The 12,452-nt window shown below is 39.7% G+C and overlaps 1 protein-coding gene across 1 annotated transcript in view; it reads right to left on the reverse strand.

Annotated features, from left to right (window-relative positions):
• TENM1 (teneurin transmembrane protein 1) overlaps positions 1-12,452 on the reverse strand; it is a 934,848-nt gene that overhangs the window by 373,842 nt on the left and 548,554 nt on the right. The gene's annotated exons all lie outside the window — the stretch shown is intronic.

Here is a 12,452-nt window from a genome sequence, read left to right on the forward strand (position 1 = left end):
TTGCTGTTTTTCAAGTATCTGCAGCTCAAGATCATCAATATAACAACACGGCATATATTGGGGTGGCATGTTCTCTGACCTTCAGAATAAACCTAACAAAAGCTTGTTTCCTCTCTTAGATGATTTGTCACAGTAGCGTTATTCCCTGGAGACAGTATCCTGAGAGTGGTCATAACATACCCTGTGCTTGTAGAAAGGTGTGGGCCATATCACTAAATAAATCAGGGTCAGTTTTCTCATCTTGTGGAAAGGGAGATAAAGTTATGATAGTTTATCTCCCTTTCCACAGGTTTCCTGCGGGTTTGTATCTTCACTGCAGCCCCAGTGGCCCCAGCGCCGCCACCGCAGTGGGGCTTGGGGCTACTGGATGCCAGGCCCCCCTGCGGGCTGTGTCTCTGCTCCTCTGACCCCAGTTGCCCCAACACTGCCATGGCCACAGGGCTTGGGGCTGCTGGGTGCCGGGCCCCCCTGCAGGCTTGTGTCTCTGCTCCTGACCTCAGCGCCACCATGGCCGTGGGGCTTGGGGCTGCTGGGTGCTGGGCCCCCGTGAGGGCTGTGTCTCTGCTCTTCCAGCCCCAGCCATGGCTCAGGAGTCCACCAACTCCCCTCTGGAGATGCCCAGGCCCCTTGCCTTGATGCCGAATGCCACTCACTCTGCCATTGCCCCAGGTTTGGGCTCACAGGGGGAAGCCACAGGTAAGGGGGCCACCGTGAGGGCAGTTTCACCTCTGTGGGGCTTGGGGCTGCTGGGAGCTGGCCCCCCTGTGGACTGTATTTCTGCTTCTCTGACCTCAGCAGCCCCAGCATCACTGTGGCTGCGGGGCTTGGAGCTTCTGGGTGCTGGGCGCCCCTATGAGCTTGTTCTCTGCTCCTCCAGCCCCAGGGGCCCCAGTGCAACTGCAGGGCTTGGAGCTGCTGGGTGCCAGGCCTCCCTAAAGGCTTGTGTCTCTGCTCCTCCGTGCCCCCCCCCCCACAGCGGTGACCAAGCAGGCCTAGAGGCCCTCCAGCAGTAGGTTGGGGCAGAACACCTGGCCCAGCCTCTGCCATCTTTGTCAAGGAGTGACAGCAATTTGCATATTCTCTGCAATTGGCTGTGGGCGCCACCATCTTTGTTGTGGAGTGATGGCTAATTTGCATATTACTATTTTATTAGATAGGATAGGGCAGTGATGGAGAACCTTTTGAGCTCGGCGTGTCAGCATCTTGAAAAACCCTAACTTTGGTGCCGTGTCACATACAGAAATTTTTTGATATTTGCAACCATAGTAAAACAAAGATTTATATTTTTGATATTGATTTTATATATTTAAATGTCATTTAACAAAGAAAAATCAACCAAAAAAATGAGTTCACGTGTCACCTCTGACAAGCGTGTCATAGGTTTGCCATCACTGGGATAGGGTGTCCCAAAAATGTATATACACTTTGAATAATTATTAATTCCAATGGGTTAAATAAAAAAGAAACATTAATTGAGTTGTCAGCTGTTAAAGTGTATGTATATATTTTTGGGATATCCTATATTCTATAATGTTTTGACCAAGTTGCTTTAGAAGACCCCAAAATAAACTAAAATAAACAATTATGCTCCACTTCATAATAATGCCCTTTCAAGCCACCCTCTCATTCTTTCTCCAAGTTAGATCCATGCTCTATAGATATAACTTTATTTTTATTTTTTAAATATATTTTATTGATTTTTTACAGAGAGGAAGGGAGAGGGATAGAGAGTTAGAAACATCGATGAAAGAGAAACATCAACCAGCTGCCTCCTGCACACCTCCCACTGGGGATGTGCCCGCAACCAAGGTATATGCCCTTGACCGGAATCAAACCTGGGACCCTTCAGTCTGCAGGCCGACGCTCCATCCATCGAGCCAAACTGGTTTTGGCAAACTTTAATTTTAAAATTGATATTAAAAAGCCTTATACCAGTTGAAGGGTAAATATCACATTAATATTTTCCATTAATGCAAATATTCTTGTATTAAAAGAGTCTGGCCAATATATCAAGACTATTTACTTAGATAAGCTTATCATTTTTTCATTCTCTATTTAATAGTAACTTAGGGTCCAAGATATGGTGTGGAACCAGTAATCCTTTCAAACTAGAAAATAATTGGAAAACTATGGGTAGGTAAGATTTTCAATTTTCTTATTATTTTATACATCTTCTCCAAAAAAGTGCCACCCCATAGTTTTTAGTAGTTCATTTTCCAACAGGGACCATTTTTAATGTGAATAAACATATGACCTAGGCAAAATTTATGAACACACATTTGAAACTAAACCAGATCTCAAATTTTCTAGGATTAAAATATTTCTTCATTTTCTAAAGAAAGTCAATTATATTTCCCCTTGCAAAAGCTGAAAGTCTGTTCCTAGTTTTATTCAACAGAGCAATCTTCTAGTTTTATATAATTGGTTTTACTGGTTATTTGGCTTATTTCTTTATTTTTATTTTTAGAGGAGTGGGTAATGGGCAGAGTATTAAATACCCTGATTGCCTTCTTATTCATCCTCATTTTATACAGACATGTATTTTCCTAATTTATTTTATGAGGCAGTTGATATGGCATACTTTTCTGTATCACTTGTTTTTATTGAATTGTAATCTATATTAGCAAGGACATCTTCCTTTAAAGAAAGAGTACCTCAAATTAATTATAATGGAATATAATAAGGACAGAACCTGAGTTTCCCACTAAGCTGTTCAGGCTGAAAATCTAGATGACCATTCTAATGCAACTTTTGAAGGATGTTGATCAACTGTTGCCTGACATTAGCTTTCATCTCTTTGGAAGTCTTAGGCATAAGTACATTAAAGGCAAGAATGTTCTATAATGCCATAAAATAAGACATGCCACTCAAATCAGTACTCTAACCTATCCACCATAACATTTCTCTAAGGGACAACTTGGCAAAAGGTATTGCTGTCCTCTGAAATATCAGCCTCAAAATCACATGTGGCCTTAGGCACAGTGCCCCCTACTGACCAACATCTTATGTTCTCCTTCCTTCCTGAACATATAAATTGACTATATTTCCTAGTTATCATTTCTATTAGGTATGGTTATGTTTATGAGTTCTGGCTAAAAAATATAAATGTGAAGTTTGAGCAAAAGTAGTATTTGACACTTCCAGTCTTCAATCCTAAAAACTTCCCACCAAGTCCTGGCAGGTGTAGCTCAGTGGCTGAACATCAACTGACCTATGAACTAGGAGGCCGTGGTTCGATTCCCCATCAGGGCACATGCCTGGGTTGCCAGCTCGATCTCCAGTAGGGGGCATGCAGGAGGCAGCCAATCAATGATTCTCTCTCATCACTGATGTTTCTATCTCTCTCTTCCTGTCCCTTTCTCTCTGAAATCAATAAAAAATATATTAAAAACAAACAAAAACTTCCCATTGATTATCCCCAATCTTCTTCCTCATCCACCGCCTAAAAGAGAGCATACTCAGATATGAAGGAACTTAGGACATTCATTTCATGAAATATTATAAAGTTATGAAAAATATTAAGAATTTTTAACCACATAAGCATATTAAATATGCTGATAATTGTCTCCAAGAACAATGCCCTGAAAAGAGCATCCTTATGCATGACTTTACCAACCCCACTCTCTCAATTCTTGCAGCCTCAGTTAATTGGACCAGAATTGGATATCCAACCTCAAAAACAATCATATTGCCATTCATTCTCTCTCTCCCCCCCCCCAAGAAATTTAGACACAGAAACCCAGTTAACTAGTGAAACCAAGATGCATGGTCACATTGAGCCATAGCTAGAGTTAAAGCATAATATAAGAGCAGTTTAAGAGAGCCCATCTAGAGTGAAGACTAAGAATAGAACATATATGCATAGAGAAGCCGAGATGAGATATCATGTGGCCCCAGAAAGAAATAGAATGATGAAGAGAGTTCTATCTCTCATTAGGCCCCTGATTGCCCTTTCCTTTGCCTGTGAGCTTATCCTGTATCATTTTTTAAAACATCCTTTTTACTTGATTTAATTGTAAAGCATTTCTTTTCCCGTTGACTAGACACTTTGTAAGGCAATAAGCAATTTTCCATATTGGGGAAAAAAAGCAGAATATATATACAATCACAACTGTGCCACACAAAAACAAAATGAAGCACAACTCCAAATTGTACTGCACAGAGATATGATCTAGAAGAAAAGATACAGAAATTATTTATTGATTGATTGATTTTAGAGAGAGAGAGGAAAGGAGGAAAGGAAAGGGGGAGGGAAAGAAAGAGGGAGAGAGAGAGAGAGAGAGAGAGAGAGAGAGAGAGAGAGAGAGAGAGAGAGAGAGATGGATTTGTTGTTCCACGTATTTATGCATTCATTGGTTGATTCTTATATGTGGCCTGACTGGAGATTGTACCCTCAACCTTGGTGTATTGGGACAACACTCTAACAAACTGAGCTACTGGCCAGGACCACATACATAAATCTTAATCATAACTATATTTGGGTGATAGAATTTATAGTTAATTTTCATTGTGATTTCCTGTTTTTTCCTCCCCTATTTTTGAAATGAAGGTGTACTACTTTATAAGATCCTTCATGATCTGGCCTCTGCAGGCCTCTCTAGCTTAGTACTGCTATTGTCCCCAGTGTCCTCTAAGCTCTGGACATCTGATCTCATGTGTAGTTTCCAAATGTGCCATTTTCTTTCAGGCTTTTGTGTCCTTGTAATCATTTTAGCAAACAATAATATCAGAAGAGCTTAGAAATGCCCAAGAGTAGTGTAGATCTAAAGTATAGGCAGGAGAGAGAATAAAGAATGAACCTAGGGAGAATGAAGAGTGTAGAAGGGAAAGTAAATGAATAAGAAAGGAAATGTTATAGATAGGTATATGGTAGATAAATAGATAAGACTGTATATGCAAAGGTAGAGGATCACTCATTAGTTGTTCTGGGAGTCACTCTGGCCTTCCTTGCTGTAAGCCAGGGGTCGGGAATGTCTGGACCTTGGGTGAAATCCTTTAGTCTGGCCCTGCCAAGGCATTAGGGGTGAGTTAATTAAATGTTTCACCAAATATAGCCAGCTAATTTTTAAGTTGATAATTTTGTATGGCCCTGGAATGATGTAATAAATATCCAAATGGCCCTTGGCAGAGAAAAGGTTCCCCATCCCATGCTGTCAGTTGTCTGAATCTGATCTAAATAATCAACAATGACTATAGACTGGAGAATTACACTGTATTTTTCCAGCTCTTTACGTTCCCAGAACACAAGCCAATTAAGTGAAAGCATAAACAGGTCTATATTCACTGTGTCAAAAATATATTTCTCTTGCTCTTACACAGAAATGCAGGGTATGACAAGTTAATTGGGGATAAATTTATATGAGGAATTGCCACTATATTAAAAAGAAACCAATTGACAGGACGTGGGGAGCTTAGAGCTAAATGGATATAATTTAGCAGTTGTTTTTGTCCATTCAGGAAGCTATAACAAAATGCTATAAATTGGGTGTCTTATAAACAACAGAAATATGTTTTTCACGGTTCTGGAAGCTATAAGATCAGGATGCCAGCATCGTTGGGTTCTGGTGAAGGACCTCTTCAGGGTTGCACACTGCAACTTCTCACAGTGTCCTCATGTGGTGGAAGGGGCTGGGGAGAATCTGAGGTCTCCTTTTGATAGATACTAATCCCATTCATGAGGGCAGAGCCCTCATGACCTAATCATCTTCCAAAGACTCCACCTAATACCATCAATTTAGGGATTAGATTTTTAATATATGAATTTGGGGAAGATATAAACATTTGGTCTATAGCTAAGTTTTCCAACCCAAATAGCACTATAGATTGGAGAAATACCAAAACCCTCCAGCTAAGACCCCAGAGGAAAGGAATATAAACAGGGAAGATGGGAGGGGAAATAGAAACTCTGAGTCTGAAGAGGGGTTGAATGATGTGACCAGGTAAGGAAACAATGGATTTGCATCATCATGAATCTAAAATAGTGTTTCTCAACTGGGAAGAAATTGGCCCATGGGAACATCTGGCAATGTCTGGAGACATTTTTGGTTGTCACAACGGAGGGGAAGTTGCTATTGGTATGTAATGGGTAGGAGACAGAGATGCTGCTAAACATCTTGTAATGCACAGGACAACCTACAACAATGAACTAACTGTCCAGCCTGAAAAGTCATAGTGGTTCAGAAACCTTGGTCTAAAACTATTCCTCCTATTGGAACATGCAGTTTTGTTATTGTTGTTGTTTTGTTTTGTTGTTTGTGTTTTTTTAAATAAAACCATCCAAGTTTTTATTCTCTTTTGCAAACATTTGGTACAATTAGTCTTCCACTTGATAGTTGTGAAAACCTGAAAGCACAGAAGTTAGCTGCTGGCCAAAGTCTTACAGTAAGTCCATGACCCAATAATTTCTTACATTGTTAAGAAAATGGTGAGAACATTTTTGTGTGCTATGATGAAAATGCAATTGAGTTCCAGAAAAACATTCTTTCATTGTCACTCTTAAAATTTGTTTTGCCCCACTCCTATTTGGTAGGAAAGAAATAATTTGTATCATAAGTGAATATAGATTTAGAGATCCAGAATGGGGTCAACAGTGTTTCTTTGTCTCTTCTGTTTTTTAAATTATTTTATTTTTATGTTGTTTAAAGTATTACATATAGTATTGCATATGTCTCCTCCCCGCCCCCCCCCATTGACATACCCCCGGCCACAGCCACCCCCCAGCACATGCCCTCACCCCGCTAGTGTTTGTGTTCATTGGTTTGCTTATATGCATGCATACAAGTCCTTTGGTTGATCTCTTACTCCCGTCCCTGCCCAACCTCCCCTTCCCTCTCTCTGAAGTTTGACAGTGATCAATGCTTCTCTGTCTCTGGATCCATTTTTTTTTTCATCAGTTTATGTTGTTCATTATATTCCACAAATGAGTGAGATCATGTGATATTAACCTTTCTCCAACTGGCTTATTTTGCTTAGCATATGCTCTCCAGGTCCATCCATGCTGCTGCAAATGGTAACAGTTCTTTCTTTTTTATAGCAGCATAGTATTTCATCGTGTAGATGCACATCTATTTTTTAATCCACTCATCTGCTGATGGGCACTTAGGTTTCCAAATCTTAGCTATTGTAAATTGTGCTGCTATGAACATAGGGGTGCATATATCCTTTCTGTTAGGTGTTTTTAATTTCTTGGGATATATTCCTAGAAGTGGGTTTACTGGGTCAAATGAGGGTTCCATTTCTAATTTTTTGAAGAAACTCCATACTGTTTTCCACAGTGGTTGGACCATTCTGCATTCCCACCAGCAGTGCATGAGGGTTCCTTTTTCTCCACATTCTTACCAGTACTTGTCATTTCTGGATTTGTTGATGATAGTCATTCTGACAGGTGTGAGATGATACCTCATTTTTCTTTTGATTTGCAACTCTCAGATGATTACTGACTTTGAGCATGTTTTCATATATCTCACAGACTTCTGTATGTCCACTTTTCAAAGCAGTCTATTTAAGTCCTTTGCCCATTTTTTGATTGGATTGTTTATCTTCTTTTTGTTAAGATGTATGAGTTTCCTATAAATTTTGGAGTTTAGGCCCTTATCAGATATAACATTGGCGAATATGTTCTACCATGCAGTGGGCTTGTTGTTGTGTTGATGGTTTCTTTTGCTGTGTAGAAGCTTTTTATTTTGATGTAGTCCCATTTTTTTTTATTTTCTCCTTAGTTTCCATTGCCCTTGGAGCTGTATCAGTAAAGATATTGCTACAACATATGTCTGTTATTTTGCTGCCGATGACTTCTTGTACGAGTTTTATGGTTTCCCATTTTACGTTTAAGTCCTTTATCCATTTTGAATTTACTTTTATGTATGGTGTAAGTTGGTGGTCTAGTTTTATTTTTTTGCATATATCTGACCAATTTCCCCAACACCATTTATTGAAGAGACTGTCTTGATTCCATGGTATGTTCTTACCTCCTTTGTCAAATACTAATTGAGCATAATGGCTTGGGTAGATTTCTAGGTTCTCTGTTCTGTTTCATTGGTCTATATGTCTGTTCTTGTGCCGGTATCAGGCAGTTTTAAGAACAGTGGCTTTGTAATATAGCTTGATAACTGGTATTGCGATTCCTCCAACTTTGTTCTTTCTCAAGTTTGCTGTGTCTATTAGGGTGTATTTTTATTCCAGATGAATTTTTTTGAGAGTTTGTCCTAGGTCTGTGAAATATGCCATTGGTATCTTAGTGGGTATTGCATTGAATCAAAGATTGCTTTGGGTAGTATGGACATTTTAATGAAGTTGATTCTGCCAATAAATGAACATACTATATTCTTCCATTTGTTTATGATTTTACTCTCTTTTTTTCAACATCCTACAGTTTTACAAGTACAGGTCTTTTACCTCCTAACTTAAGTTTATTCCTAGGTATCTTAATTTTTTTGTTGTTGTTGCAATGGTAAATGAGTCTCTCTCTCTCTCTCTTTTTTTAGTTTCTCTTTCGGTGAGTTCATTATTGGTGTATAAAAAAACCATAGATTTCTGGGTGTTAATTTTGTATCCTGGTACATTGCCAAATTCCTATATTAAGTCTAGTAGTTTTTTTATGGAGTCTTTAGGGTTTCCTATGTGCAATATCATGTGATCTGTGAATAATGACAGTTTTACTTCTTCTTTTAAATTTATATGCCTTTTACTTCTTCCTCTTGTCAGATCACTATGGCAAGCACTCCCAGTACTATGTCAAACAGGAGTGGTGAGAGTGGGAAACCCTGTCTTGTTCCTGTTCTTAGGGAGAATGGTCCCCCCCCCCCACTGAGTATGATATTGGCTGTAGGTTTGTCATATAAGGCTTTTATTATGTTGAGGTATGATCCCTCTATTCCCACCTTGCTGAGAGTTTTTATCAAGAAAGGGTGTTGGATTTTGTCAAGTGCTTTTTCTGAATCAATGGATATGATTATATGGTTTTTATCTCTCAATTTGTTTATGTGGTATATCACGTTTATTGATTTGCAGTTATTGTACTACCCTTGAATCCCCAGAATAAATCTCACTTGGTCATGGCATATGATTTTTCTAATGTAATGCTGAATCCGATTTGTTAGGATTTTGTTGAGGATTTTAGCATCTATGTTCATCAGAGATATTGGCCTGTAATTCTCTTTCTTTTTAGTGACTTTATCAGGTGTTGGGATTAGGGTTATGATGGCTTCATAGAAAGAACTTGGAAGTATTTCTTCCTCTTGAATTATTTTGAATAGTCTGAGGAGGATAGGTTTTAGTTCTTCTTTGAATGTTTGGTAAAACTCTCCTATGAAGCCGACTGGTCCGGGTTTTTCTTTACTGGAAGTATTTTGATGACTGCTTTTATTTCCTCCGTAGTTCTCAGCCTATTCAGATTTCTTTATTCTTTCTGATTGACTTTTGGAAGCTTGTATTTTTCTAGGAATATGTCCATTTCTTCTAGGTTGACTAGTTTGTTGGAATATATTTGCTCATAGTATTTTTTTTTTTTTTTACAATTCTTTGTATTTCTGTGGGGTCTGTTGTTATTTCTCCTCTTTCATTTCTGATTTTGTTTTTTTGGTTCCTTCTCTTTTTTTCTTGGTGAGCCTGGCTACAGGTTCATCAATCTTGCTTATCCTTTCAAAGAACTATCACTTGGTTTCAGTGATCTTTTGTATTAGTTTTTTGGTCCCTATGTCATTTATTTCTGCTGTGATCTTTATTATTTCCTTCTTTCTGCTCACTCTGGGAATTTCTTGTTGCTCCCTTTCTAATTCTTTAAGTTGTAGAGTTAGATAATTTATTACCATTTTTTCTTATTTTTTTTTGAGGTGGGCCTGTAGAGCTACAAACTTCCCTCTTAGGACTGCTTTCACTGTGTCCCATGGATTTTGGATTGCTATGTTTTCATTGTCATTTGTTTCCAGGATGCTTTTTATTTCTTTTTTGATCTCTTTGGTAACCCAATCATTGTTTAATAACATGCTGTTTAGCCTCCAAGTGTTTGAATTTTTGTGATTGTTTTTATTGTAGTTGATTTCTAATATTATGCCATTGTGATCTGAGAATACGCTTGATGTGATTTCAGTCTTCTTGAATTTGGAGAGCCTTTGCCTGTGTCCCAATATGTGATTTATCTTTGAAAATGTCCCATGTGCACTTGAGAAGAATGTATATTCTGTAGCTTTGGGGTGGAATGTTCTGAAGATGTTGCCTAAGTCCATCTGATCTAGTGAGTCATTTAGGATTTCTTTTTCTTTGCTGAATTTTTTTTTTGTCTAGAGGATTTATCCATTGATATCAGTGGGGTATTAAAGTCTACTATGATTATCTTGCTGTCAATTTCTCCCTTGATATCTTCCACAAGTTTGTTTATGTATTTGGGTGTTCCTGCATTGGGTGCATATACGTTTACCAGAGTTATATCCTCTTGTTTTATTGATCCTTTTAGTATTATGAAGTGGCTTTTGTTGTCTCTTGTTATTGCCTTCACTTTGAGGTCTATTTTGTCAGATATAAGTATTGCTACCCCAAATTTTTTTTTCCATTTCCATTTGCCTGAAATATATTTTTCCATCCCTTCACTTTGTCTGTGTGAGTCCCTTGTTCTGATGTGGGTCTCTTGTAGACAACATATAAATGGGTCATGTTTTGTTATCCATTCAGTCACTCTATGTATTTTGATTGGAGCACTTAGTCCAATTACATTTAAGGTTATTATTGATAGATCCTTGTTTGTAGCCATTTCTATTCTTTATGCCTGTGTTCCTTCTTCCCTTTCTATTTCTTCTTTTTACAACAGTCCCTTTTGCATATCTTGCATTGCTGGATTGGTAGTGATAAACACATTTAGCCTGTTTTTGTATACAAAGTTCCTCATTCCCCCTTCTATTTTGAATGATAGCCTTGCTGGATAGAGTATTCTTGGATTCATTCCTTTGTTTTGCATCACTTTGTATACTTCATTCCATTCCCTTCTGGCCTGATGTGTTTCTGTTGAGAAATCATTTGATAATCTAATGGGAGATCCTTTGTAGGTAACTTTCTGTCTCTCTCTCACAGCTTTTAAGATTCCCTCTTTGCCATTAATGTTTGCCATTGTAATTACAATGTGTCTTGGTATTGGTCTTTTTGGGTTCATCTTGTTTGGGACTCTGTGCTTGTGTAACTTTGTTCTTCTCCATCTCAGGGAAGTTTTCTGTCATTATTTATTCAGATAGGTTTTCTAATCCTTGTTGCTCTTCTTGTCCTTCTGGCACCCCTATTATACACATGTTACTTCATTTCATGTTGTCCCAAAGCTCCCTTATGCTCTCCTTATTTCTAATTTTTCTACAATTGCTGTTCAGATTGGGCTCATTTACCTGCCCTATCTTCTAACTCACTAATTTTGTCCTCCACTTCTCCTTACATCATGTTTTTTTATTGTAGCTACTAGTGGCCCGATACATGAAATTCATGCATGGCAGAGGGTGTCCCTCAACCCGGCTTACACCCTCTCCAATCTGGGACACCTTGGGGGATGTCCAACTGCCAGTTTAAGCCCACAGGGGTCAGGCCTAAACTGTCAGTTGGACATTTCTCTCGCAATCTGGGACTGCTGGCTCCTAACCACTCACCTGCCTGCGTGCCTGATCGCCCCTAACCAGTCTGCCTGCTGGCTTTTTCAACCCCACCTCCCCTCCCTTGCAGGCTTGATCACCACCAACTGCCCCCCCCCTCCGCTGGCCTGCTCACCCCAAACTGCCCCACTGCTGGCCTGATTGCCCCAACTGCCCCCCTGACACCTTGCTCGTCCCCAACTGCCACCCCTGCTGGCCTGATTGCACCCAACTGACCCCCTGCTGGCCTGCTTGCTCCCAACTGCTCCCCACTGCTGGCCTGCTCGCCCCCCAACTGCCCTCCCCTCCTGGCCTGATCACCCCTGACCATGTCTGCTTTAGCCACACCACCATGGCTTTGTCCGGAAGGTCTCCCAGTCTAATTAGCATATTACCGTTTTATTAGTATAGACATCATTTTTCATTTTCACTTGATTCTTACATAGGTTGTTGATTTTCTCATCCATCAGGTTTAGGAACTATATGACCCTTAGTCTCAATTCTTTTTCTGACATATTGCATGCCGCTATTTCATTTAGTTCCTTTTGGGGCTATTCCTTCTTTTCTTTTCTTTGGGGTTATTTCTTTGTCTCCCTATTTATGCTATCATGGAAAGTTCCAGGAGCCGAGTTGGTGGGGCCTGAGCCACTTTGGCAGGCTTGTCAGGATCATCGTGCACCCCAAGAATCACAGGAGAGCTCAGTTGCAAGATGCCCAATCACAACATGTTGGTGTGAGTCCTGCATGTGCCTAGAGTCATGGGAGAACCCAGGACGTGTGGGCCCTCTGCTGCTGTGGCAGGTCAGTGGGAGAGGAATACGCTCCAGGTCTCACAGGTGCCTATGGCCAGGA

This window comes from Myotis nattereri (assembly GCF_964212035.1).
Source record: "Myotis nattereri genome assembly, chromosome: X".
NCBI classification, from domain to species: domain Eukaryota; kingdom Metazoa; phylum Chordata; class Mammalia; order Chiroptera; family Vespertilionidae; genus Myotis; species Myotis nattereri.